This window comes from Pteronotus mesoamericanus, unplaced genomic scaffold, assembly GCF_021234165.1.
Source record: "Pteronotus mesoamericanus isolate MK-2021 breed Mesoamerican mustached bat unplaced genomic scaffold, CSHL_Meso_final scaffold_232, whole genome shotgun sequence".
Classification (NCBI taxonomy): domain Eukaryota; kingdom Metazoa; phylum Chordata; class Mammalia; order Chiroptera; family Mormoopidae; genus Pteronotus; species Pteronotus mesoamericanus.
Window position 1 is genome coordinate 26,291,443 of NW_026555311.1, and position 25,711 is coordinate 26,317,153.

The 25,711-nt window shown below is 36.0% G+C and overlaps 1 protein-coding gene across 3 annotated transcripts in view; it reads right to left on the reverse strand.

Annotated features, from left to right (window-relative positions):
- ARHGAP24 (Rho GTPase activating protein 24) overlaps positions 1–25,711 on the reverse strand; it is a 498,181-nt gene that overhangs the window by 204,164 nt on the left and 268,306 nt on the right. The window contains exon 1 of one of the 3 annotated variants that reach the window (XM_054591785.1): positions 2,663–3,214. The exons of the other annotated variants lie outside the window; for them this stretch is intronic. The gene's annotated coding sequence lies outside the window, so the exon portion shown is untranslated. Of the gene's footprint in view, positions 1–2,662; positions 3,215–25,711 lie in introns of those variants that run through there. 3 annotated transcript variants of the gene reach the window in all.

Sequence of the window (25,711 nt, forward strand, 5' to 3'; positions counted from 1 at the left end):
CTTAAAGGCTCAGTCAAATAAAGAAAATGTTATTGCATTCTTAAAATATGTATTTTTAATTCTAAGGAGCTGTGTTTCAATTGGAATAATATTTTATTTTAAAATAACTCCTATTGTCTCATTTCATTTAACTGAAAGAGTGGGGAGGGTGAATAAGCAAAATCTTTAGCTTTTAGAGAATGCTTCTAAACCTGTGGACACTAAATTCATTGTTGCAAATAAAAAACAGTCCTAATTCATTATCTGAAACAGAAAGTGTTTGCCATATACAACACAAGATGCTTTAACACCCAGAAATAATTTCTGTAATGACTGTGAAATGAGTATTTAAAGAATAATTCAAGCCAAAAGGACTTCTTAACACAAAAGGCCTCATGACATTTTTCTAAATGAAGCTGTATCATCAAGTAATTGACAATGAACAGTAATTAAAGTTGGGATTTAGAATGATCCTGAACTCAATTTATAAGTTTCATGTTTTTTTCCTACTATGTCCAGTTATTTTTTTTCTTGTGTAGAGTTGGATTAATAAACGTGACTGGCATTATCAAGATCATTGAGTAACTAGTGATTGCTTTTGTTCTGAAATGCACAACATAAAATATAGGGCATATAAGGAAACTTATATGGTGCTACAAAATTAAATTTATAAAATTGCTTTATAGTACTTTCAGTCTCAAAGAAGTTACACATAAAGACATCATTAAAAAATCAAAATATTATTGACAAAATTAGCTTTGCATTATTTTTTTCCCTAAAGCACAATTTCCATACAGAAAAATTATACAAACTAGAGGCTATTATTTTTTCCTTTTTTCTCTTTCCTACAAAGCATTATTAATGCAATTTCCCAGCCATGTATGCATGTGAACAGTATTTGAGAGAATGGGATTAAAATAAAATCTTTTGTACTTGGTTAGTATTAAGTCTGCCCTTGGGATTTGATTAGTCACTGATTCCTTGACATATACTTCCAGTAACTTTATAAAAAGGTGAACAAACAGGACTTTCTGCATTAGATGCAACTATGTCTTACTTCTTCTCCCAGAGCCACTTCCATGGCAACTTCTACTACAGAACACAACTAAGGGCTTGGACACAAACCAAAAGTCTCCTGAGCACCTAAAATAGATGTCACTGGGCTATGCACTTTGGCACATGGATTTTTTTCTTGTAAGAGAATCTCTTGAGCCTTGGATAATGTTATTTCTTCTTATTCCACCCATAACTTTTTATAAACTTTTTTTTCTGGTTTGCTTGTGTTCAGCACAAATGAAATAATATTTATAAAGGGGTGGTTGAGGTTGAAAGTAGTTGTTAGAGGAATGGAAAGTGTCCACACTAATAAAAAGACAAAGTCACACTTCCATATGAATGGTGGACACAGGAGAAAAAAATGTCCTATAAACAATATATACAAGAATTTTGAAAAGCACAGTGATTATGTGATCTTTTGACATAAGAAGTAATAGCCTTACACACCACAGAATCGGCCCCCAAAGTATCATTACATTATAGAATATCTACAATGTGTTTCCACAAGTAGAATGCTGAGTAATTCAGAAAACATGAAATTAAATTTAGTTCCCTCTAGAGAGATATCAAAATATAGAATGGATCTCAGAAAGTTATCTATCCCAAAATAGCCAAGTTCTTTCTACAGCTTTTGGAGTTTTTAGTGATAAACTTGTAAACTTTCATTTTTTGCAAAGTCCACATATGTAGGCCTCCCTAATTGTCTCTATTATTTGTCTGTTGGCCAGTAGCAAATACTACATGTTAGCTATCGAATCCTCTGGGGAAGAGTGACACACCAGTGATAGCGGTCCCCCCGATGAAAGGGCCACAAAGACTCCCCTCTGTCCACTCCACTGCTATTTCAAGCTATTCCCCTTTTGCTCTGAGAGCCCCTCCATATTTCAGTGATTTTTGAAGTCTTATTGTAAATGTCACTCTTCTTAGGAATGTTGTTCCATTAAAGTGGGTGAGCTCAAACAAGAAAAAATTCATTTAAAAAAGAAAAACCAGGCTTATCAGAATTTTTTAAAAAAAAGAAATGGGAATGAAGGGAAGAAAGGGTTAAAATGAGCAATTAAATATAGAAGCAAACTAGAGGTAAAACCTCAAATCAAAAATGTATGTTTTCCAGTTCAGATCCCCAAAGCTAAGATGGGGTCAGTTACTTCCACAGAGTCAATTAAAGTGCCTGGAGTGTCCCTGCCCTGGTCCTCTTATCTGATTGGCTCTACATACTTCAGATTGCCGATGCATTAACCTATTCCTCCCCCTTAGTCAAGAACATTCTGTACATTCTTTAATAATAAAGTATCAACCCTCCTTACCCCACACAAACAATAAACATAAAAACCTCCCATAACAAGAAGCAACAAAAGAACAAAGCTAAACTATATACACTTTAAAATAAAATAACAAGTATCATTTGGCTCCTGAAAACAAAACATAACAAAAATGAAATAAAATCCTAGTAGCTTCAAATACCACAGCCACAAAACAATGTAGCTAAAAAAGCTAAGATATTTTAGAGTGTGCTTTCTCTTAGAATAGAGGTAAGGTGGAGAAAATAAGGTCAAACAACCACAGAATACTTGTGCCCAGAGACAAATGAACCCTGAAGGAAATTTCAGTGAGTAAAAAACAGTACCTTATAAGTAACTGGTCTTGTCTACTCACAGCTGTTTCCAGTGCCGACTCTTGTTTAACTGTCTACTGCCTTCAGTTTAAAGTTTATTCTTTTGGCAAAAAAGTACAGAGCTTGTCTGGAAAATGCTGTTTGGACATAAATCATTCCTTTCAAAGTGGTGGTAGCTATATTTAAGCTTTCTTGTAGAGGGGGATAGAAACTCTTCCTGTAGCTAATTTTCTTCCTCCTTTCCTTCAGTTAGTCAGTATCCTCCTATCCCATATATTGAAGAAAGAGACAGAAGAAAAAAAAAAAAAAAACTTACTGGGAAATATACCTTAAATAATGTAGTATTTGAGCACTTAGAAAAAGACAAAGGAAAAAAAGGAGAAATGAGAAACATGGAAAGTACATCAGAGCCTTACATGTAATTTAGTCCAAATACCTTCATTTTATAAATAAGAAAGCTGATGTACAGAGAAAACATAATTTATACAAGATCACTCACATAGCTAATTAGTGCCACAGCTAACAATAGAGACTAGGTTTCACAATTCCCAATTCAATGCTCTTTCCACTATGCTAGTGTACCTGAGGGGAGATGTTTTACTTCTTTCTCTGTATCCTTGCATATGCCCAAATGAGTTGGCAGGGAGCAGTGACAAAATTGCAATTTAAGAACCATTTGTTCCCAAAGAAAACATTTCCCTCCATTTTAAGTTTAATACTGAAGTTTTCCCTATAATGCCTAATTTCCTGTATACTTGGGATATAATCTTTTTCTTTGCTGATTTTCCAGAATATTTCTGGTTTTGATTATTTATTTATTTTTATTTGTCAATTAAAGTTTGCATTCAATATTATACTCTGTATTAGTTTCATTAGTAGAGCATACTGGTTAGACAGTCATGTACTTTTCAGGACCGTTTTATATCTTAGGAGTTGCCATTTTTCAGGGGTTGTTAACATCTGTTTGTCCTTCCTGAGGACTTCGTCTATAAGAGATGCTGCTGTGGCAGGTGGTGAGTAGGTCTTTAATATTCTACCCAGTACCAGTGATAGGGTTACATGGCTCTTGAACTAGAAACATATTACTATTTCCAAAAACCCCCACTTCCAATTTGTTGGGTTTATTTTTACTAGTCATACAAGTTTATTTTGATTATTACTGATTATATACTTTGTTAAATAAAAGAGAAGCAGCATAATGATTTTTATTTGCTCTTTGAAATTCAGCTTCCTACTTATATATATTAAAATGTTTTGTCCTCTAACTGAAGGCGTGGTGTCCTTAAATAATTTTTAAAAAAATTTTCCTTTCTTAAAGTATTCATTTATTCATTGATTCACTTATTTCATAAATTGAACATTTATAAACTTACCTCATTCCTCCCTTGTGAAATATAATAACTGATAAGCAATAGTTTTTTTAAGAGAAGTGCATGGTTTTCAAATAAAAGCAAAGGGTTTAGATGGGAAGGCCAATTTTCTGTAACTACCTTTTTATCCATTCTCACTCTTTAATCATGTGCCCAAAGTTTATTTATATCCTATCCATTGAGTTACCCACTCACAACAGCATCCATCCTAGGGGAGATACCAAAATATGAAGTGGCCCAGACTGAAATTGTTCTGGTCACTATTAACCTTTCTATCTGATCTGGTTCCTTAAAATATTGAGGCCAAATCTACTTTACATGCTACAATTCAAAGATGCAATTAGCAAATGTTCAGATTTTTCAAGGTGCATCTTCAAACTGTTACTCATTCTTTTTCTCATCTTCTTTTAAGATCATGTTGTATCTACTCTTGCCCTTGTTTTTCAGGCAGAAAGCAATGTAATTGTGACCAAATAATTACAGAAGTATAATTTTTATAATGGTAACCAGATTTTTTGAACTGTATTTTCCAAAATGTTGAATAATTAATAGGTACTTTTCAATTGTCCAACACTGACAAATAAGCAACTGGTATTCAAAAAACAAATGTTCAAAATAAAATCTTATAAAACCATACCTTGTGCTTTTTTAACACAATAGGAGGACCTGAATTCTCAACTAATTTCATCTAATTGAGCTCTAGGCAAAGGCAAATCCCCAAGACATTAACATCTATATTTATACATAACAGTAATATGTCAGATATCACAGGAGTTTAACATACTGATAGATATTACTTGGCTTTACTGAAAATATTCTGTATTTTTATTTCACTTCTTAAACTTTGCTTTTGATTTGAACATTTTGCCTATTGTCTGTTTAGGAGGAGCAGGAAGGAAATATGAGTAAAACCTTGAAAGAGAAACGGTAAGTGAGGAGACACACAGAGACTGAGATGGAGTGAGTCAGGGTGATTCAGGGTTGGTGAGTGTACTCAGGAGGGAAGGTGGGAGGAGCAGTCACGGACCAGCTGGTTGTTCAGCGCAGAACTAAAGTGACCCACAGACAATGGATTATGGGCATTGAATTCAAGAACCAAAGTCTCTCAAAATAGGTTAAGCAAAGAAGGAACTAGCAATTTTGGTGTCCAGTGCAAGCAACAGGAAATTGGCCCTCAAATGTACTTTGTAATTCAGGACATGATCCATTTCTACCCATTGCAAGGGAAGCATGTACTGTCAATATGTGAATTCAACACAATCTAAAATAGCACAATGACATAAAACCATTAAAAAAAAAGTCCCTCTATTTTTAGGCCCCTTGGGTATACTCCAGGTTGCCCTGCATACTCCAGGTATGCTCTGGATTTCAGAATGCTTAGGTAGTTTAGAGGGAATAGTTCCTGTGTTATGAAGGCCGGGCCTGTGGAGTTGAATTTCACTGACGGGAGAAGTACTCACAGAGGAGGTGCACTCCAAGGCAGACTATATTAACACAGGAAAAGCAGTTGGAATTCTCTAACTTTTGATCTCTTCATCTCAGTTTTCATGTTTATAGTCACACTGGAAGAAGGCTTTTCTAAGGAATCCCAGAGAGCAGTTTTGTGATAGCAGTGAAGGGAAGTGACTGCTTGAACGGCTAATGGATTATAATGTTCTATGCTTGGGAGAAGATTTCTCGCAGGGAAGTTTTTAACAATCCCAGGAAACAAATGCGCATAAAATCTCAAGCCTCAACTCTCTTACATGAATTCTAGCACATACCTACTTTGTTGCCCATCTCCTTTCACAGTCCATTCTCACAGCAGCCAGAGTGATTATTCCTCTCTTCATACCCTCTGATGATTTCCCATCATTCCCCTCCTTTACACCTTCCAAATGGTTTTCTATTATCCCATTTCATACTCTCTCATGGTTTCCCATCATTCCTTTGTTTGATACTCCCCAGGGACTTCCCATCATTCCCCTGCTTCATCCCTACAATAATTTTCCATTGTTCTCAATATAAATCCAAATGCTTAATCACAGGTTCCTAGGCCCTGCAGAATTTCACCCCTGTTTATCTTCCCTACTAATTTTCCAATCTGATAGACCCTGTGTCTAGAATGTTCCTCATATCTTCTCAGGAGTACCTCCTTCTCAGCACTCAAGACTTGTCTCCAATGATACCCTCCAGAAAAAAGACTTCTTGACCATTCTAACTAAGTGGTCATCTTAGGTTATCCATTTATGGATATCCTATCCATAAGGAAGGAAGACCATTTCCTTATTTTGATTTTTCTTCGTAGCGCTTACAACTATCCACGATTATCTTTGTTTTTGTTTTTGTTTTAGTCACTCATTTAAATAGTTGGTTAGTGTAAACATGTTTACTGTCTCTCCTCTGGAATAAACTTTATAAAATTGGAAATAAATGACTTTCCATCTGGCCGCAGCCATCAGGTAAGCCAAGATGGGTGCTTACTAGTATATCCAGGAACTATGGAGGAAGAAGCAGTCTGATGGATATGATTCCTTCTCAGGGTGTGCTGCTGGTAGTACCACCAGCTCTCCTAGCTTCACAGGGCCCCCCACGCCACCAGGCCCAATAAAGCATGCAGGCCAAACAAGGTTATGTTATATATTGGATTTGCAACTGGTGTGTTCTGTGGTGGCCACAGACACCCTGTTCCTAAGGGTGTGACCTATGCCAAGTCTGTCCATCACGGTGCTAACCAGTTGAAGTCTGCCTGAAGCTTTCAGTCTGTTGCTGAGGAGCAAGCTGAGTGCCAATGTGGGGCTCTGAGAGTCCTGAATTCTTACTGGGTTGGTGAAGATTCCATGTACAAATTCTTTGAGCTTATCCTCATTGATCCATTCCATAAGGCTATCAGAAGGAATCCGGACACTCAGTGGATCACCAAACCAGTCCACAAACACAGGGAGACGCAAGGGCTGACATCTGCAGGCCGCAAGAACTGTGGCCTTGGAAAGGGCCACAAGTTCTACCACACTATTGGTGGTTCTCGCTGTGCAGCTTGGAGAAGGTGCAATACTCTCCAGCTTCACCATTACCACTAATATGTGTCATATTTGTAAACTTCTTACCTAATAAACAATTTAGGAGAGTCAAAAAAAATTGGAAATGTATCAGAAGTTATAAATTAGATCAGAAACATAAGATTTAGGTTTTTTAAACTACATTATTCCCAGTGTACACAATAGTGTCTACTATAAAATAGGCATTTGACAAATATTTCTTGAGTGAATTAATTGTATTTCCTGCCTGGTTTACTACTCTTCAGTCAACAAACAGCTAACATAAGTCCATTAGCATGAAAGGCAAAGATGAATCTACTTCTGCAATTGACTTCACTCTGAAAATCTCCATGTGGCTTAGAGCTAGGCATCATAGGAAACAAGAACACCCACTGGGCTGTAAGAATTTATATCTACACAAGGTGCCTCTAAATCCTTGAATTTTGTTAACACAAAGTCCAGAATATACCTCTGACTTGCTAGAATATCCTGTATGGATATACACATCTAACCAGACATGGATTACACTTGTTAGAAGGTCCTAAGAGCTTCCGGACATCTTTTGTTTCCTGAACTCTGTAGCAGTTGCCGTTATTGATATAGGAGATATCCTGAAGTTAATTCTACACTTTCCAGGTGGTTTCAAGAAATTGCTCTCAGCTGCCAACTCTTCAGGAGAAGAAGCTAAATCTTGGCATTCACAACATATGTTTTCTTAAATGAAAAGGAAACAGACAAAATAATTTTAGAGAGGTGAGCTCACAGATAATTTAATCTCCCACCTCAATTCTCCTCCAGACTGATTCAGAGCTCTCCAGTGAGCTATAAATTAGATTTCCTCTCCTATCTCATGTCCTACTGCTTCCTAATTACCTGTTCTAGTGAGTCAGCCTCTCTCAGTCCCAGGGCTCAGGCACATTGTGGGATAATGTGACTGGCTCAAAACACTCTGGGTCCAGCCACATCAGAAAGGTGGCTGTGTGATGGCAAGCAAAGAGGAAATGATTCTTTATTTGGAAGAAAATGACTTTTCCCAAGCAACAAAGCAACTGTGTTCCCCAAGACACCCAGGTAGAGAAAATTTCTGGCCTGAACATTCTTGCCACTCAGTGGTAAATAAAATAATTAGGGTTATTCTTGAAAATCATCCCCTTTTTATGGTACTAAGTGTATATTAATCTAAATACCTAAGTGGCATTTATTTAGTTAATGAATCAGAGCTACAAAAATTTATTGATTGTCTTCTATGGACAAGGCCTTGTGCTAGGTATGTTTGTATAATTATTTCTTTTTATCTCATGGGATAATATTTTTTCTTTATCCAGAATACAATTTTCACCAGGAAAATAAGGTAAAATTCCTTCTTTCCTTCCATTCTTTTTTTCTTTTTTTCTTTCCTTCAATTTCTTGAAGCCCATGTGGATGAGTCCATACAATGTGTAATGCTTGGGTATAAAGAAAAAGACAAAAAACCTATGTTAGGAAACTTACCCTTTGCAAGTGTGAGTTTATAGACTATTGGGGAGATTAACATGGGGTTATAAAACAGTCCATCAAAGAAGCATGAAATCAAGATGGGAAGGTGCCAAAGAAGGCTTCCTCGAGAAAATGAAACCATGGCACGTTTTGAAAGCAGAAGGAGAGAGAGGATTAACATCCCAGGCAGGAAACAGGGCACACCTAGATCACTTCAAGTATTCCTTATGGAGCTGAAATGTAGAATAAAAGACATAGACTAATAGATAAAATATGCAGAGGAATATAGGCAAAAGGCAAGTTCAGGAATTTGGTTTTTGTCCTGAAGGCAATAGGCAGCTATTAAAGTATTTTAAACATTGGGTATTTTGTTTTTAGAATCCTAAGTGGAGAAAGAATTTAGGGACAGGTGGTCTAAATGACTATGTAAGAGGCTGTTCCTTTACCTAAGTAAGATATTGTGGTGGCCTGAAATTAGGCAGGAGGGTCTGAGAGACAGAGATGGCCTCAAAAGATATTTAAAATATCCCATGGGTAAGAATATGTGGAAAGGCAAACTTACTCCCAAAATCTCTGTAAGATTGTTACAGAAAAATGTATCCAGTATTAGAATTGCATGAAAGTGTAGTAAGTCTTCATTATGTAAAAGACATTTTTTAAACTTCCAGGCAAGATGGAGGTGTAGGTGGATACGCTTTGCCTCCTCATACAACCACAAGAAGAATTACAACTAATGTCAAAACAAAAAATACCCATAACTACCAGAAAATTGAACTGTATGGAAGTCCAGCAACTAAGGATTTAAAGAAGCCACATTCATCCAGATGGGTAGACAGGGTGGAGTTATGGAGTCAGGGCAGAGAGGACATTGTATGGTACAGAGGTGGTAGCAGTGGAATGGGCGGTCCCACATTCACGTGTGGTAGATAAAAATTGGGAGGGATACTTTGGGAGAGTGTGATCCCAGCCCCAGGCCAGATTACACAGCCCAGGATTCCAGCACCAGGAAGATAAAGCCTCATAACTTCTGGCTGCAAAAACTAGTGGGGGTTGGGACAGTGAAATAAAGTGATGTTTCTCAGGAGAGTGTCTATTAAGGGCCCACATGGACTTAGAATGAATGCAAACCTACCCACTCTGGAAATCACTACCAGGACAACAGCAAGGAGGATGTCGGTTGCATACAGAAACTGTGTGAAGTGGCTGGAACAGGCGGATGCTGGAAAAACCTCCAGAAGCCAGGCAGCAGCCTTCTCCCATTTTTGACCACTCCCTCCAAATAGAGCCACCAAGTGCTGAAGCAGGTTGCCCCATCCTGGCAAATAACTAAGGCTCCACCCCATACAACTTAACAGGTGCACTAAGACAGGGAATCAAAGCAGTTCTACCTAATAAACAGAAACAAACACAGGGAGGCTGACAAATTGAGGAGACAAAGAAATATGGCCCAAATGAAAAAAAAAAAAAAACAGAAGAAAACACCCAGAAAAAGAACTAAATGAAACAGAGATAGCCAACCTCTCAAATGCAGAGTTCAAAACACTGGTGATCAGGATGCTGAGAGAACTCATTGAATGTGGCAAAAACATACGGGAAGACATGAAAGCTACACTAAGTGAAATAAAGAAAAATACACAGGGAACCAAGTATGAAGGGAAGGAAGCCAGGGTTCAAATCAATGATTTGTAACATAAGGAAGAAACAAACATTCAACCAGAACAGAATGAAGAAACAAGAATTCAAAAAAATGAGATGACACTAAGAAGACTCCGGGACATCTCCAAAAATGCCAACATCTGAATCGTAGGGATGCCAGAAGTAGAAGAGGAAGAGCAAAAAATTGAAAACTTATTTGAAAAAATAATGAAAGAAAACTTCCCCAATCTGTTGAAGGAAATAGACATGTAAGTCCAGGAAGCACAGAGAGTCCCTATCAAGTTGGACCCAAAGAGGAACACACCAATGCACATCATAATTAAAATGCCAAAGGTTAAAGATAAAGGGAAAGTCTTAAAAGCAGCAAGAGAAAAGGAGAGTTACCTACAAAGGAGTTCCCATAAAACTATCAGCTGATTTCTCAAAAGAAACTTTGCAGGCAAGAAGAGAATGGCCAGAAGTAATCAAAGTGATGGAAAAAAAAAGGATCTACAACCAAGACTACTCTATCCAGCAAAGCTATCATTTAGAATGGAAGGGCAGACAAAGTGCTTCCCAGATACAGTCAAGTTAAAGGAATTCATCATCACCAAGCCCTTATTATATGAAATGTTAGAGGGACTTATCTAAGAATAAGAAGATCAAAACTATGAACATTAAAATGACAACAAACTCACAACTATCAACAACTCAATCTAAAAAACAAAATAAAAAACAAATTAAGCAAAAGACTAGAACAGGAACAGAATCATAGATATGGAGATCATTTAGAGGGTTGTCAGCTCTGTGGGGGAAGGGGAAGAAAGGAGAAAAGGTGTAGGGATTAAGGAGCATAATTGGAAGGTACAGAATTGACAGGAGGATGCTAAGAATAGTATAGGAAATAGAGAAACCAAAGAACTTATATGCACGACCCGTGTGCATGAACTAAGGGGGTGATTGCTGGTGGGAAGGGGGTATCAAGTAGAGGGGAGCAAAGGGGAAAAATTGTGACAACCTTTAATAGCATAATCAATAAAATATAGTTAAAAAAGACATTTTGCATAACTGCTCTCCATTTACAGATGGGAAACCTGAGGCACAAACTTGAAAGGATGATAGCAGAATTTGACTCATGTCCATATGATTACAAAGCCGACATTCTTACACTAAATTTCTCTTTGAGATCATAAATTTTGAACACCTTTTAAAACTTGGGTGACTACACTTGAAGACATTGGAATATAATTTAGCAGTATCTTAAGGGATTCCTTAGGAAGAACTGCTTAGATTTTCTAGGCATGAGCATATGCAGATTTGAGGTCCAATGCACAGACAATTATATTTCTACGGTTTCTATGGAATTATATGTGGAACTACCCGGCAAAACACAAATCCTTCATGAAATTCCTCTTATTTTTAAGCTTGGAAAATTTATTCACCCACTATATTATGACAGCTAGTTGAAACCAAAATAAAAGTGAACTTGGCAGGTACCCAGGTTCAGTCAAGTCAAATATTGAGTTTTGAGTAGAAGAAAGTTTGAAAGACAAATCAATTTCAATGAATCTAGGAGGGCAAGAGGTAAACTCTTTTATGACATTGAAGGCAGAAAGAGACAGACATAGCTCCAACAGGAACAATGCTGAGATTTGTCTTAAAGTTGGAATAGGAAAATTCCCTCTCTAGCATATTTTACATCTACTGTGGGTAGGGTAACCATACACCTACTGTCCAAACCTTGACTCTTTGAGAGTAAAAGGGGATACTCTTGTTAATTACAACGGGATAGCAGATAAAAAACAGGAGTCTTTCAGGCATACCTGGATATACACCATGCTACCTAGAGGCTGGCATTAAATCTGACCTTCAGATGATGACAGTATCAAGAATGAGGTCATAGATCTTAGAGTAACTCGCTTTTAAAGTGAGGCAAGACAAGCAAAGTCAGAATTCTTATACAGCTTGGACCAGGTGTTCAATACAAGGCCAGATCAACTGAACCATTGGGATATAGTTATTATTTCAGTTCTATAATTTATGTTATTAAAAATTAATACAGGACAATGGAAAAGACCTCATTTTAATACAGTCACAGATAAAGTATCAGGGTCTAGTCTCAAATAAACTAATGTATTCATGTAAGCATTTTGGCTATAAACTATATTGGTATAGATGGATGCTCCTGGCTATTTTGATTATTTAAAAATAAGCTTTACTTTTTAATGTATTAACCATCAGTGAGTCGATATTAATAAACACCAAACTGAATCAAATCTTAATCCACTCTCATGCCCCACACCTGAATTCTTGTCTGAGATGAGCACATTTTTCCTTATATGGCAAGGTTCCTGACTAAACTAAACAAAGGGAAGGATTAACATAGCACAAGGAGCCAACATTCCCAGGTACAGATAGGACATAAGCCAAAATTAAATAGGCTTCCAACTTTGGTTCTATCAGAAACTAGCTGTTTGACCTTGGACAAAACACTTTACTCCACTGTGGCTTAGTTTTCCCTTACACAAAATGAGACGATTTAGTAAGATTACCTCAGAGGTTCGATCAGATGTGAAATTTAACTGTTATTTGAGATAATTATCTCCCATATTTTTTAAATTTGCTCAAGGTTTATTTATCTATGAGGATGAAGATGATATCTATTATATCATAAAAACATTTAAATGGCCAGTTATTTGACAAAACAACTCTAATAGCAACAATGATAATGATTTTTTTAAGACTCCCAAGAATACAAACATAGGCAGTGGAAGATTTTTCTTTTCTTTCTTTTTTTTTTTTCACCTATACTAGAAAGACTATTAGGATTTTCATAGGGGAAAAGTCATCAGGTGTAAAATGCTGAATCACATCGTGCTTAATAATTTTTAAATAGTAAGTTTCTTTGGGCTCCCAAAACACAGTGTGGATCATGCTTCCTGAGTTGATACAGGAAAAGGAGATTTCCTTCAAAAATGTGAAGCTGCTCCCCTATGCTGTCATTTTTTACAAGTAAAGAATGAATTCACATTTATAAGACAGAAGGTTGGAAGTAATTAGAGGAGGCACCTTCCTGGTCTTTGTCTTTGACAAGTTCCTAGACACACAAGCATGGTTCAAAAAATAATGAAAACAAATTGCCCTTTGGTCCTGTTCTATTCAACCTCAAGGTTCAATGCAATCAAATATAAGGAAGCTGAACTTTTTCCTCATATTATTTTGATTCCTTTAAATTCAGAAGTAAATATTTCTTTATAAAAATATAAACAATGAGAAATTATATAACTTAAAATTTAATTTTCTTACCTTCTCAATTCACCATACTCTCCTTAAGAATTAATCACTCTCAACAGTTTACTGTGCATCCATCCAGGTTTATGTATGTATGCATGCAGATATGTATGTATGTATCTACCTCTCTGTCATCTATCTACATCTATCCACAAACATGTATATCTGTACACAAACACGTGTATATCCACAAATCTGTTTTTGAAAAAAATTATCTTCCTTTATCCCAATTTTGGCACAGTTATTAAATCTGTTAATCTTTACAGCCTAGCCAACAAGCATAGTAATAAATGTGTCCCCTTTCCCACCATAAAATCTCTCCTACTTCTTTAAACCCCTGGACCTAGCTGTACAACTTATCAGGTGGCAAAAAAAAAAAAAAAAAAAAAAAAATTCAGTCATTTTTTACTAGCAGTCAAGATGCTTAGTAAATGAGTACCTAGTGAATGTTTACTGATTTGTATGGATGGGTGAATCACATCAAGGACCCCAATCTCATTCATGTGGGTGAAGCTGCCAGGAAACAGCCATGTGTGAATTGACATCCATAGTATTCATTTCTCTTTTTATCAAATTGAAAGTTAGAATGTGCCTTAATCATTGCTGTGTGTGAAGATATCTGTTTCAAACCTGAATACTGCATTTTTCATCGTTATTATGGGACCACTAAGCAATAAAAAGTCTGACTTGAATAGATTCCACTCCTTCATCAAAAATAGGTTTCTGAAGTGTCTCAATCATTTTAATCAACACTTTGTTGGATCTATCGATCCCAGTATCTTTGTTGAATTTACAGTGTCTGATGAAAGATGCCAACGCACGTTTCCCAGTCTTTCTATAAAACATACTATAAGCCAGCATTTAGCCAGCACTTACTGAACCAGTAAGCTAATCACTGCCAGTTTTAGCCTACTCAGAAAATAATTTTATTTTTCTTAGAAATTTTAGTCATTGCCCTGGCTGGTGTGGTTCAGTGGGTTGAGTGCCTGGGAACCAAAGGGTCACCAGTTCAATTCCCAGTCAGGGCTCATGCCTGGGTTGCGGGCCACGTCCCCAGTAAGGGACGCATGAGAGGCAATCACACATTGATGTTTCTCACCCTCTCTTTCTTCCTCCCTTCCCCTCTCTCTAAAATTACATAAATAAAATATTAAAAAAAGAAATTTTAGTCAGTATATTCTTTATGTTTTCATCCTTGAAACTACATTTGATAGTCCCTTGATTTTGCAATGAACTTCAACTCTTAATAATTTTTCTTCACAAGATTCTGTGAATCTATCATTATGCTAGTTATATCTCCCTAGGAGAGACTATGAGTGTATATTTCATTCATGAGGAAAGGTGTCATCAGAACTTGTTGTGGAATGTTAGAGTGTTTCTATTCTTCAAACTCAATTCGTTATTGACAAGTAGATGATATTTAAAGATAGAGGAGAGATGAGACTGCCAAAAGTGACAATGTAGTTAGAAAAGATGAACAAGGACTGAGACCCATGGCACTCCAGTGAAATGTTAGATGTATTAGTAGTGTGTATGTAGTTTATAAACCTACGGATTAAATATACCTTCATTAGGATAGGTTGTTCAGTGAAATACTTCAGAGATGCCTGCTTTCACTCAGTTGAATGTGGTAACAGAAATAATTGTGCAAGGGTAGAAGGCCTATGATAGAATAATGAGTGAGTCATCATCATATTTTTGTAACTTATATTTTGGAATAGTTTCAAATTCACAGAAAGATTCTAAGAATACTATAAACAAAATCCATATATACTTTGATTTACTAATTCTATCAATCTAGTAATATGCACATTATTTTTGATGAATCCCAGGAGTTAGTATATACCTCATCAGTATACAAGGTATACTCCCCAAGAGCATAGATAATTTTGTTCATAGCTTCAGTACAATTCTCAAAATTATAAAATTTAACATTGACACAATATTACAATCTACTTCACAGTCCAGTACTCAAATTTCTAAATTTTCTCACTAATGTCCTTTAGAGCTACTAATTCTCCACTTCAGGATCCAATCAATAGTCACACATTGCATTTGGTGTCATTTTTCTATATTCTCTAACCTGGAAGGATTCCTCAACCTTTCTTTTTTTTTTATCTTTATTGACCTTGAAATTTTTAGAGAGTACAAGCATATTATTTTATAGGCTTTCAGTTTGGATTTGCCTAATATTTTCTCATGATTTGATTCAGGTTATGCATTTTTAGCAGAAAGGCCAGAGAAGTTATATTGCCTTTGTCACAATGTGTTGTACCAAAGCACATGGTGTCAGACTCCTTTTTTTTTCATTTTTAATGTTTTATGTTTGTGCCATTACAGATGTCCCATTCCCCCCTTCACCTCCCTCCACCCAGCCCTGCCCCCTCCGCCGTTGTCAGTCCCCATACCGTTGTCCATGTCCATGGATCTTCATGTATGTCCTTTGACTAATCCCATTGACATTGGTGAAGTTAACTTTGATCCATTTTCTTATCATACTCTCACCCAGTAGTTTTAGCATCCATTGATTATTTTCTAATTATTTCCATTCCTTCTATATTTATTAGTTGGCACTCCATTGTAAGAAAGAGCTTTCTCATCACATCAATTTACTTATATAGATTAATACAATATAAACTCATGATTTTTTATTTTATTCAATTAAAATTAATTTATTCAATTAGTCTGGTCTAATTATTTTATTATGTACTTTATTTTTTATAAAGGTTTATTACTCACAAGTACTGGAAATTACATGGCACATCAAGGAATGCACTGCAAGGCTGCAAGTAGAAAGACAACTTTTATGGGGGTCAAGGATGGAGCCTAAGGAATTTAAAGCATGGCAAGAGGATAAACAGCAGCCCAAATGGTCAGTGGTTGAAATCAAACAAGATCTCTAAAACAAAGGAGAGGTGGGGACTGCTTTTTATTATGTACTTTAATACTTAATTTATTTTAGTTTTAGCCAGTGGGATCCCCTTCAGGTGGGCTTCTGTGTCCTTTTGCTATGTCACTTTCATTCTTTTGAGTACTGCCTTGATTGCAGGCTTAGTTCTACTTTTCCTGTTCCAGTCTTCTCAGCTTGATTTATTTTAATGGAGAATGGCATTTAGAAACCTAGCACTGAACATTCATGACATTGTTTCTAGATCCTATACCCAGACAGAGCTAGTGAACATTTATATATATGTATATACACATTATATCTGTTACTTCTTTAATCATGTTTTGAGTTTTGACAAAATAATTAAATTATTGGGTTATAAATATGGGAGATTATCATTTACATTTCCTCTCATCTTTCCTTCCACCTTCCTCTATACTTTTACTATATACAAATATTCACAAAATAATCAGGTTATGTCTGCTTTCTGTTCTATAACCTCATTTTTGCCAGTGGTTTAATCTTAGTCCCATAGTTCAATTAATTCAATGTCACTGTGAGAATTTTATCATATATTCCCATTCTTAAACTCTAGATTTGAAACATTTTTGGTTTCATGAAATTCACATTTGAGTTTTTTTTTTCAACAGAGCTTGGGCGTTGTATAATTGCAGCTCCTACTGCAGCTGGCCTGGACACACTTTCATTGATATCACTTTGTTATTCTCAGAATTCCAGTGTCTTCTGGCACTCAAAATGGCTGTGAAGAAATCTGAGGCAAGTATGTTTTTTCCCCCTTTCTAAGTAACTTGATTCTATCATCTGAATGCCAGCAAAATGTTTTCCCTTGATGCTAGATAATTGAGGATTTGTCCAGATACTTACGTTTTATATCAATTTGATGTGTCCATTTAATCTGCAGATTCAGGTACTCCTTTTACTCCACATTTTTTTCTTTCATTATATCTTTAAATATTTTTCTTAGTCCATTTATTTGTGTTTGCACTTAAGGACACCAATTATTTTCTTGCCTACCGTTTTTTGGAAATTATTCTAATTTCTGTGCCTCCCCTCTGCTTTCACAGTCATTTCTTCCTTCCTGCCAGTGATCTCATCTGCTGTTCTTTCTATCTTTCTTGATTCTAATTTATTTTTATAGATTTATAAAGGTCTTTTTAAGTTCTCAATTTATCTCTTAACTCAGAAGTATTTTTTTTCTGTTGTTTTATTGTTCTGTCTATGAGCTCACATCTAAGGAATTCGTGGTTTCTTTAGGTAATGCATTTTTTTTTTATATATATAATGCATAGCACTGGGTACTTGTGGAGGACTTTAGATTTCTACCTTGTTTTTATCCCCTCTTAGATTTTTTTCAATATGTATTTAGCTGCTACTCTCATCTTCGTTTTTAATTATTTTATTTTATTATTATTATTTTGCTATAGTATGGTTGCAGGTTGCTATGCCACTTCATTTCACTTTGCTCATGGTTAGCACAGCAGATGCTTCTAAGCAGTCTCTTCTCTGAGTCTGTGAGGGTGAATCGCTTTGGCACCTTTCCTACCTTGTGAGAACACTGTTTATGTTTCCTACGGAGCAAAGGAGATTCTTCAGGTTTTGGTACATTTTTGGCTGTACCCTCAGACTATCTTAAGATTTTCAGCTTGAGAGCAGCAGTTCATTTCCTCAGCAGTTGCTTCCAAGAATAAACAAAAATCAATAAGATAATAAGCATTGTAGCATTACATATACAAACATGCACTGTCTTCTCCAGTCACATCAGATGGTCACTTGTCAGACAAAAACAAGGATAACGGAGTTTAACTCCTACCAAGAATGTCATGGTTTGGAAGGAGCCTCTTTTTCTCTCCACATCATATTTGACAGTTGATACATCAGCTAGAAATATTTACCACTGCTCTGACTAAAATACGATACTGAAATTTGAAAATATTTTTCTCTCTCCTTTAATGACTTGCCCCTCTATAGAAATCTACGTGACAAAGGACAGATGTCATTTTTCTTCCTCCCTCCCAGGTACTGAGGTTGGTTTCATTGTTGTTGAGATGCTCTGTTCAGGTCTCCAGTGCTTCTGGTTTACCTGGACACATCTTCTTCTCCTTTCCAGGAACGTTGTAAACTGTGCTGGCGTCTCAGGGCACGTAACAAAGGCGATGAAGCATTCACGTGTGAGTGCATGAGTGTGAGGCTGTCGTGGTCACAGAGCACATGCACAACACATACAAATTCTAAAAAACACATATCTATATGGAAATGGACAGACGGAAGCACTGCAACCTGGGGAAATATTTAAATTTATTCAAATCCAAAACATTAGATATTATAAGAAAAAGCTTGTAAGGATCGACTCACCATGTAAAACTATTTGTTGAGCATTAAAATTGTAAGAAAGTTTTTGTTTGAGAAGCAGAAAAAAAGTAAGTAGACCCAGTGTGGCTTGCTTTTTCAAGTTAAAACTGTTAAATGACCTTAATCATTTCTTATCTAGAGGGAGGCACTCAGCATAAGTGGGGAATTTTGCATTTTTTCTTATTTATGTTTCCATCCTAGGAGAATTTTCTTGTTTTTCACATGCCACGTTTCTTTGTTGTGGTCCTTGGTTGTGCGGGAACAAGTACATGGTCTGCCAGCAGACGCAGGGCCATACAAGGCTGGGCTTCTTAGTCTTTAACAAGTATGTGATCCCCTGGGGATCTACCTGAAAATACAGATTCTGCTTCTGGCTCTCAGATGAGGATGGAGACCTGAGAATTTGATTTTCTAACAATACTGTTATCAGAGGGTTACACTTTGAGTGACAAGGATCTACATGCTACTGATTTTAAAAGAAATGGTTCAATTTTAAGGACCTAGAGGTATGCAGTGGCCAAGGAGCAAGGAGGTCTTTCAGTGAATTAAATTGCCTTCCAGATCTTCATTCAAGTATGATGGATTCCAAAATCTTCAGTATTTTATTATTCTCTCCTTCTCAATCTTTCTTTCTTCCTTCCCTATTTCTTTCTCTCTCTCTTTCTCTCCTTCCTTCCTTCCTCCCTTCCTCTTTCTCTCTTTCTTTCTGTCTTTTTCTCTCTCTTTTTATCTTCACTGACCCCAGCCCCCACCCTCTTCTGCACTTCCTTCTTCTATAAATAAAATGATGGCTGAGTCACAACATTCAGAATTAGGAAATAGGAACATTATTTTTATGACCTTTACTTATAGGACTTTAAATATTTTGATTTTGCATTATCATGTTGATGTTATTTTAGGCTGAAAATAGATTGCAAAGTATAAGAAATCTGACTCAACAGTAAAGTGCGGCAAATTAATATCTTTAATGTTTGCATGAACTATAATGTGTAATTCTTAAGTGACAAAAAAACAAATATATGTTTGAAAAAAACAACCCCAACACAAAAAAGTAACTCCACATTATTGAGTGTAAATTTGTTTCTGCTCTGATCTCAACTATTCATTGCCAAAAAACTATGCTGTACATGAAATTTCATGTTTCTAAAGAGCATGGCCGCTGACTTAAAAAAAAAAAAGTATTTTCCATCTGGAAAAGTTAGTCTCCGTCTTTGAAACCTAGAGTTAGACAGATTTTCAAGATAAACTTTCAGTTTTTGTCATAAACAACCATATCCATTCTTATTACCCATCCCCAATATCTTCCATAGTTATTTTGCTAATTTTTGTCCTTCTGAAACTGTAAATACATAGTAATTTCTTTACTTAATTATCTTTTCTTAATATAGCAGAGGTTTGCTAATAAAAAATAGATGTTCACCGTGTTTTATTTAAACAGCTATTCTGCTTAGAGACCTACCTAAACATGAAAACACTTTTCCCCTTAAGAATTTTACTGTTCCCCCGAATCTTTTTATAGATGTACCTTAGCATATCTTTTAACTCATTTTTTCCTGTTGCTTCTTTTCTAAACATTATTTATTCTGAATCCAGAGCATTTATGTGCTCTGAACTAAGGCTATGATCCAATCAAAACAAATGTTCAATATTCCACTCATGATCATGTTCTATTATTCCCCTCACTACACAATATAATTCATGCAACATAAACAATTATTCTCAAAACAGTCTCACCAAGTTACCTTAAAAAGCACAGTTTTAAGTAATAGCTACCTTTCACTAAACTCCTCTTCTTCTGGAATGTGTAGTATATTCAATTTAAAAGTTGACTTTCTCTTAAACATTAGCTCAGAAATTAAAATTTAAGGTTTGAGCCCTATGTTGTCACTCATTAAAAGCCTAAACAAATACTCCTTTTCTATTGTATGGAAACAGATTCTTATTATACATTTCAAAGATAATCAGCTATTTGGGCCAACAAGCAAAAATCTCTAGGTCTTTCCTGTGATAACACATGCCTTTTACAGCAAATTAAGTGTACCTGGTTTATTTAAATATAAGTCAAGGTAGAAGTAGTACAAGCTTTCTGAATTGGAAAGTACTAATGAGGAGCTGTGTAATGCGGGATTCTTGAGAATAACAATAGCAGAAAAGGGGATGTACTGCTTATGCCACACTGAAGTTGCTGACATAAACTTCTCCATCCTTGTGGATATTCAGAAAGTGTCTATTTATAGAAACAGAATAAAAGTAAGGAAATGTCCTTGGTTTCTCCTCTCTGTTAGCGGCTGATAAAAAACAATTACTTTGGAGGCTGGAAAAAAGGAGAAGAATGCACTTTAGTTTCTGTAAACAGCTCGACACTAGAACAATCTCAGAGTCTCAGGTCTTGCCTCTCAATCAATACCAAGCTCTGTGGTTAAAAGAGCTGCACCAACCAGAGTTTTATCTCGTGAACATATCAAAAAGGTTATCTCTACACAAAATGAAAAGGTCACTAATCAAATTGCAGTGACTCCCTCACATTATTATTGTTCATTGATTGTTTAACTGCTCCTGTATAGAATCTCCTCCCTTTTAATGCGCTGATTATTGTAGGGAAAATAGTAACAAAATGTTGTCTCCTGAGAGCCCTTACATTGCACAGAAAAGTGGATCCCTTCAGCATACCTCTTTATGATAATGTGTCTAAACTAAGTATGAGGAGGTATAAGTTAAAGAAAAGCTAAAGAAAAGAAAATCTGGCTTAGAGATTTCTTGGTAGTAAAAAAATAACCATAAATAAACATTTCAAGAAAACTTCAGTATTATCAGTAATCTGCATGGCATAATAGATGATGCTGAATTCTGTACTTCTTAAAAAATTACAACTCCATTTACTCATAGATCTTAAAATTTATTAGGAGAGACAGAAAATGAACATTTGAAAAAATAAAGTGTGAGGTATATTCTGATATGGAAACTATATAGGGTGCTGACTTGTGGATTTTGCATACAATGTTAATGTAAATATCAATTCTGTTTATTGTTGCTTTTGCACTTTGTAAAGGGTTTTAGTGTGGAAGACTCTAGCTTTGTCACGCTTGGTAAGAAAGCACAAGTTCATGATCGCTTAGATGGTACGTTATTAACTATATCACAAACTTCTGAAAATTTAGAGACTGCCACCCCATCAGTAGCAATATTTCAAGAGGATTCAAGAGAAGTTTTTAACACACATTCTTCTTTAAAATACATAAATGAACAGGCAAACCAACTAAGCGTAAATCACTCAGTAATCCTGGACTCTCCTCTGCCACATGAAGGCTCTGGGCTCATCCACTTTCCTCCCTGCTGTTTGGTGAGACACTGCACCTCTCATTCAGGCCTCTTCATTCCTCAGGGCCTGCCCCTTGCCTCTTGTTGGTAGGTGTACCCTGCCCAAGGACACTCAGTTATCCAGTGGCAGGGGGATGGAACGAGAGGTTTTTCTGCAAGCTGACAAACTAATAGGTTTTATCACCTGGAGAATACAAGAAACGACTGTTTATGAAAGTGTCCTAGGAACCATAGTTAATCATTCTTGCAAATAATATTACATAGGACATAATTTGGATTTGCTGCATTCAGTGTTTTCCCTAATATAAGAAAATAATGGTCTAGCCACCATAGCAGAATGTCAGTGGTTTGTATCACAAATGAGTGCTATACTTTGTGCTTTTTTGGAACTCAGTAACTATGTCCAATCATTCCACTGGGATATCAACTTCGTGAAAATGTAAAATATCAGCATCTGGCAATGGGTATATATTCAAAATACGGATACCATGTTTGCAAGATTCAAAATGATTCCTTAAAAATATTTTATTTTAGAAAATAGGAGAATCAGTTATTCAAAAGAAGACACGCTATTATGGCATTAAATTTTAAATGTGTACTTAAAAAAATCATAGCTCTTTCAAGTTTTATACCACATCATCTTGGTTTTCTCTTCTTTAAAAAACAACAGTATTTATGAACTTGTTGATCTTCACAATTCTGCTGATTTAACCAATGATATAGAGAATAAATCTATTTCAGGCACATAAGAATTCTTTGCATAGTGTAATAGGAAATTGCTTTCATCTCCTTTGGTGGGCCTGCTGTTGGAGCAGCTTCTGGCAAGAAAGGAGTGTGAAAGCCTGTGCTTTGGAGACAGGCACTGCCGGACCAACCCCAGCTCATTTTCAGGGGATTCGTGACATTGGCCTTGAGGGTTTGCTTTATTTAACATTTTGTTTCCCCTTACTTGGCTCATTTTTTAAATAGGGATAATCTATCTCACACATTTGTTTGAAGGAATAATTTAGACACAAAATGCAAAGTACCTCGCATGGTCACTTTTAAAGAAACGATAGTTTTATTGATAGTATGGTTTAGTAGCAAATGAATATTTGCTAATTTGTGTTCATTAGGTTTAGTACAGAGAAGGCTGAGAGAAGGGGAAGGTTGGAAGCAGGGCATCATGCTTCTTCTCTCAGGTCCTTCTTTTGACCACCTTCTCTTCTTTCCTTGCCATTCTCATAGAAAAAAGTACCATAAGATTTTCTGGACATGAGACAAATGCTCAAAAAGAGTCAAATTTAGTGTATAGTTATAATTGCATTATGTAATTTCTATATAAGAACAGATTCAAATTTCTTAATGATATTGATAATTGTTCTATACTATATCTTAGTTGTGGGATACTTTCTTAAATATTGTCCCATATTCACTCATAACCACATCACATTTCACATAGAAAACGGAGCTTAAGCAGAATCCTGAAAGACGGACGTGTCCACTGATGGGATGTATTTATACTCAATAGCAATGCAATTTCATCGTGGCCACAGGCCAACTGGCTCAGCTCTTGAAAAAACAATAGAAAGGCTGTGAGACATAAACAGGAACTTCGGGGAAGAAACAACATAGCGTTGTTGATCATAATACCGCTGTTACTATGGACTCAGTGTTTCCTTTCTCTACAAAAACCTTAATACCATTTGTTGGTTCACTGAAAGTTATGCTCTTTCCAAGGGAAGAAGGGGCAGCGTTCAAAAGGTTAAAACTTCTGCAATGCCAAAAGGAAAGGCGGTCACCTCTGCTCCTTGGGTTGTTCTCTGCTTCTGAAACTCTCACCCTTCATTACTGCTCACAGAGTGAACACATATATGTGTTTTAGGCACATGTTTTGCTTACTTTTGAAACTCTACCCCTCTCATACCTTATTTGTTTTTCATTCGACTCACCCATCAGGACTACATCATTGTCCTCAGTCAACTCAAGTTTCCCAATAGAATTTCTATCTATCTTTCCCTTTAATTCCTTTCTCTCAGTTTTATCTTCCCCCTCTTTTGATTGCAGATTCCAGCTTGGACAAACAAAGAAGAGAATTCGCTTGTATAAACAAAAGGCCAATAGAGGCTGGCATGCTCCCAGTGGGGCTCTTTTAGGGTGAGATGCAAGCGATAGTGAGAGGTGAGATTAGAAGAAGAGAGCATTCTCAGCTACTAGAAGGTGTCAGCACATGCAGTAAGGAGAAATTATCACAAGGCTTGGAGAAAGAGATCTAGAACTATCTTGGCTGCACCAATAAAGCTCGAGTGCATATTTCTTTAACTTTGATAAAGCATGATAGAAAATCAGTTTAGGAAGAACTCCAGCTATCTCCAAGCTGTTGTCATCTGAAGCACTATTTGGGGAGGTTATTTCAACTTCTATCCCATCATGAAAAAATGAGAACCTATCCTCCAAAAGTAATCAGAGTAATGCTTTCCTCATTACCATGCTTTTTTTTTTCCTGTTGACATTGCAGTACCTACAGAGATCTCATTACTGTTGCTTCCCATATTTTTGTTTTAAGTTATTGATGAGCTGTAGTAATACTGATCCATGAATGAGGACAGGCAGAGGCAGGGAGCTAAGAAATATTTTTCCAAGAGCAATTGGAACAAAACAGATACACAACTGTTAAAATTGGAAGGCAGAAAATGTACATCAGACAGAGTTGGCCTGTTTAATTTGTGAGCTACTTGAGCAAGTCTTCTGAGTCTAATTTGTAAGAATCACTAATGTGATGGGCCTTGAACTCTTCCAAGCTCTGTCCTTGGCTGGGGGCCTTCTGCTCTTCCTGCATCTCATTACCATAGCAATTATAGTCCAAAACACATCATATGGCAATGATTTAATTGGCTTTAAATCTTGCTCCAAAGGTATATGTCACAGGTGTTTTGGTCCAATTCCCCATTTTTCCTGTTTAGAAGCAGATTATTCAAATAGCAGAAAGAAAATGTCATTTCTGTTGCCATATAGAAAGCTCAATGCTACAATCAAAGGAAAACTCAACTAGAGAAGTCTAAGTTTCTTAGATCTGCAAGTTAGATTCCATTGCAATATAAATGAATAGTGTTTCCATATGATTAAAACATTTACCAATAAGAAGTATAAAAACAAAATTCATAATTTGGTTTATCATAAAATAGTTTCAAACCTTTGATACTACAGAGATCTCAGGTTAATCAGCTCACTGTGACTGTTGAATGCTACTTTAGGAGTATTATTGAATATTAAAATAATACAACCCTGAATCACTTAAATTTGAATTGACTTCATTTATCCCAAGGTTTAAGTTTTGTTTATTACTATTTGGGATAAAAATCTGGTATCTCCTCATTGAAATAACCTTGTGATATTTAATGAATAAATTAAATTAAATATGTGAACAATGTAATTTAGAAAATCCAATTTTTTCCAAAAAATAGAGGCATAAAGTTTTATATTTATTTTGCTAAATGAAGACCAAAGTCCATAGCTATCTATAACATTTTGGAACTCTCAGTGAACAAGACACACTTTCCTCTTGCCTTCACCTCTTCATTGTCTCCATCTCTGAGTCAGCTTGTGAACCTTGAAGATGAAGCTGGATTTCTTTGGCTACATTCAACTGATCCATGGTTTGCAACACAGTTTCTGAAGAAAAAAACCCTTCCTCATTCCAAGACCTGATAAAGCATAT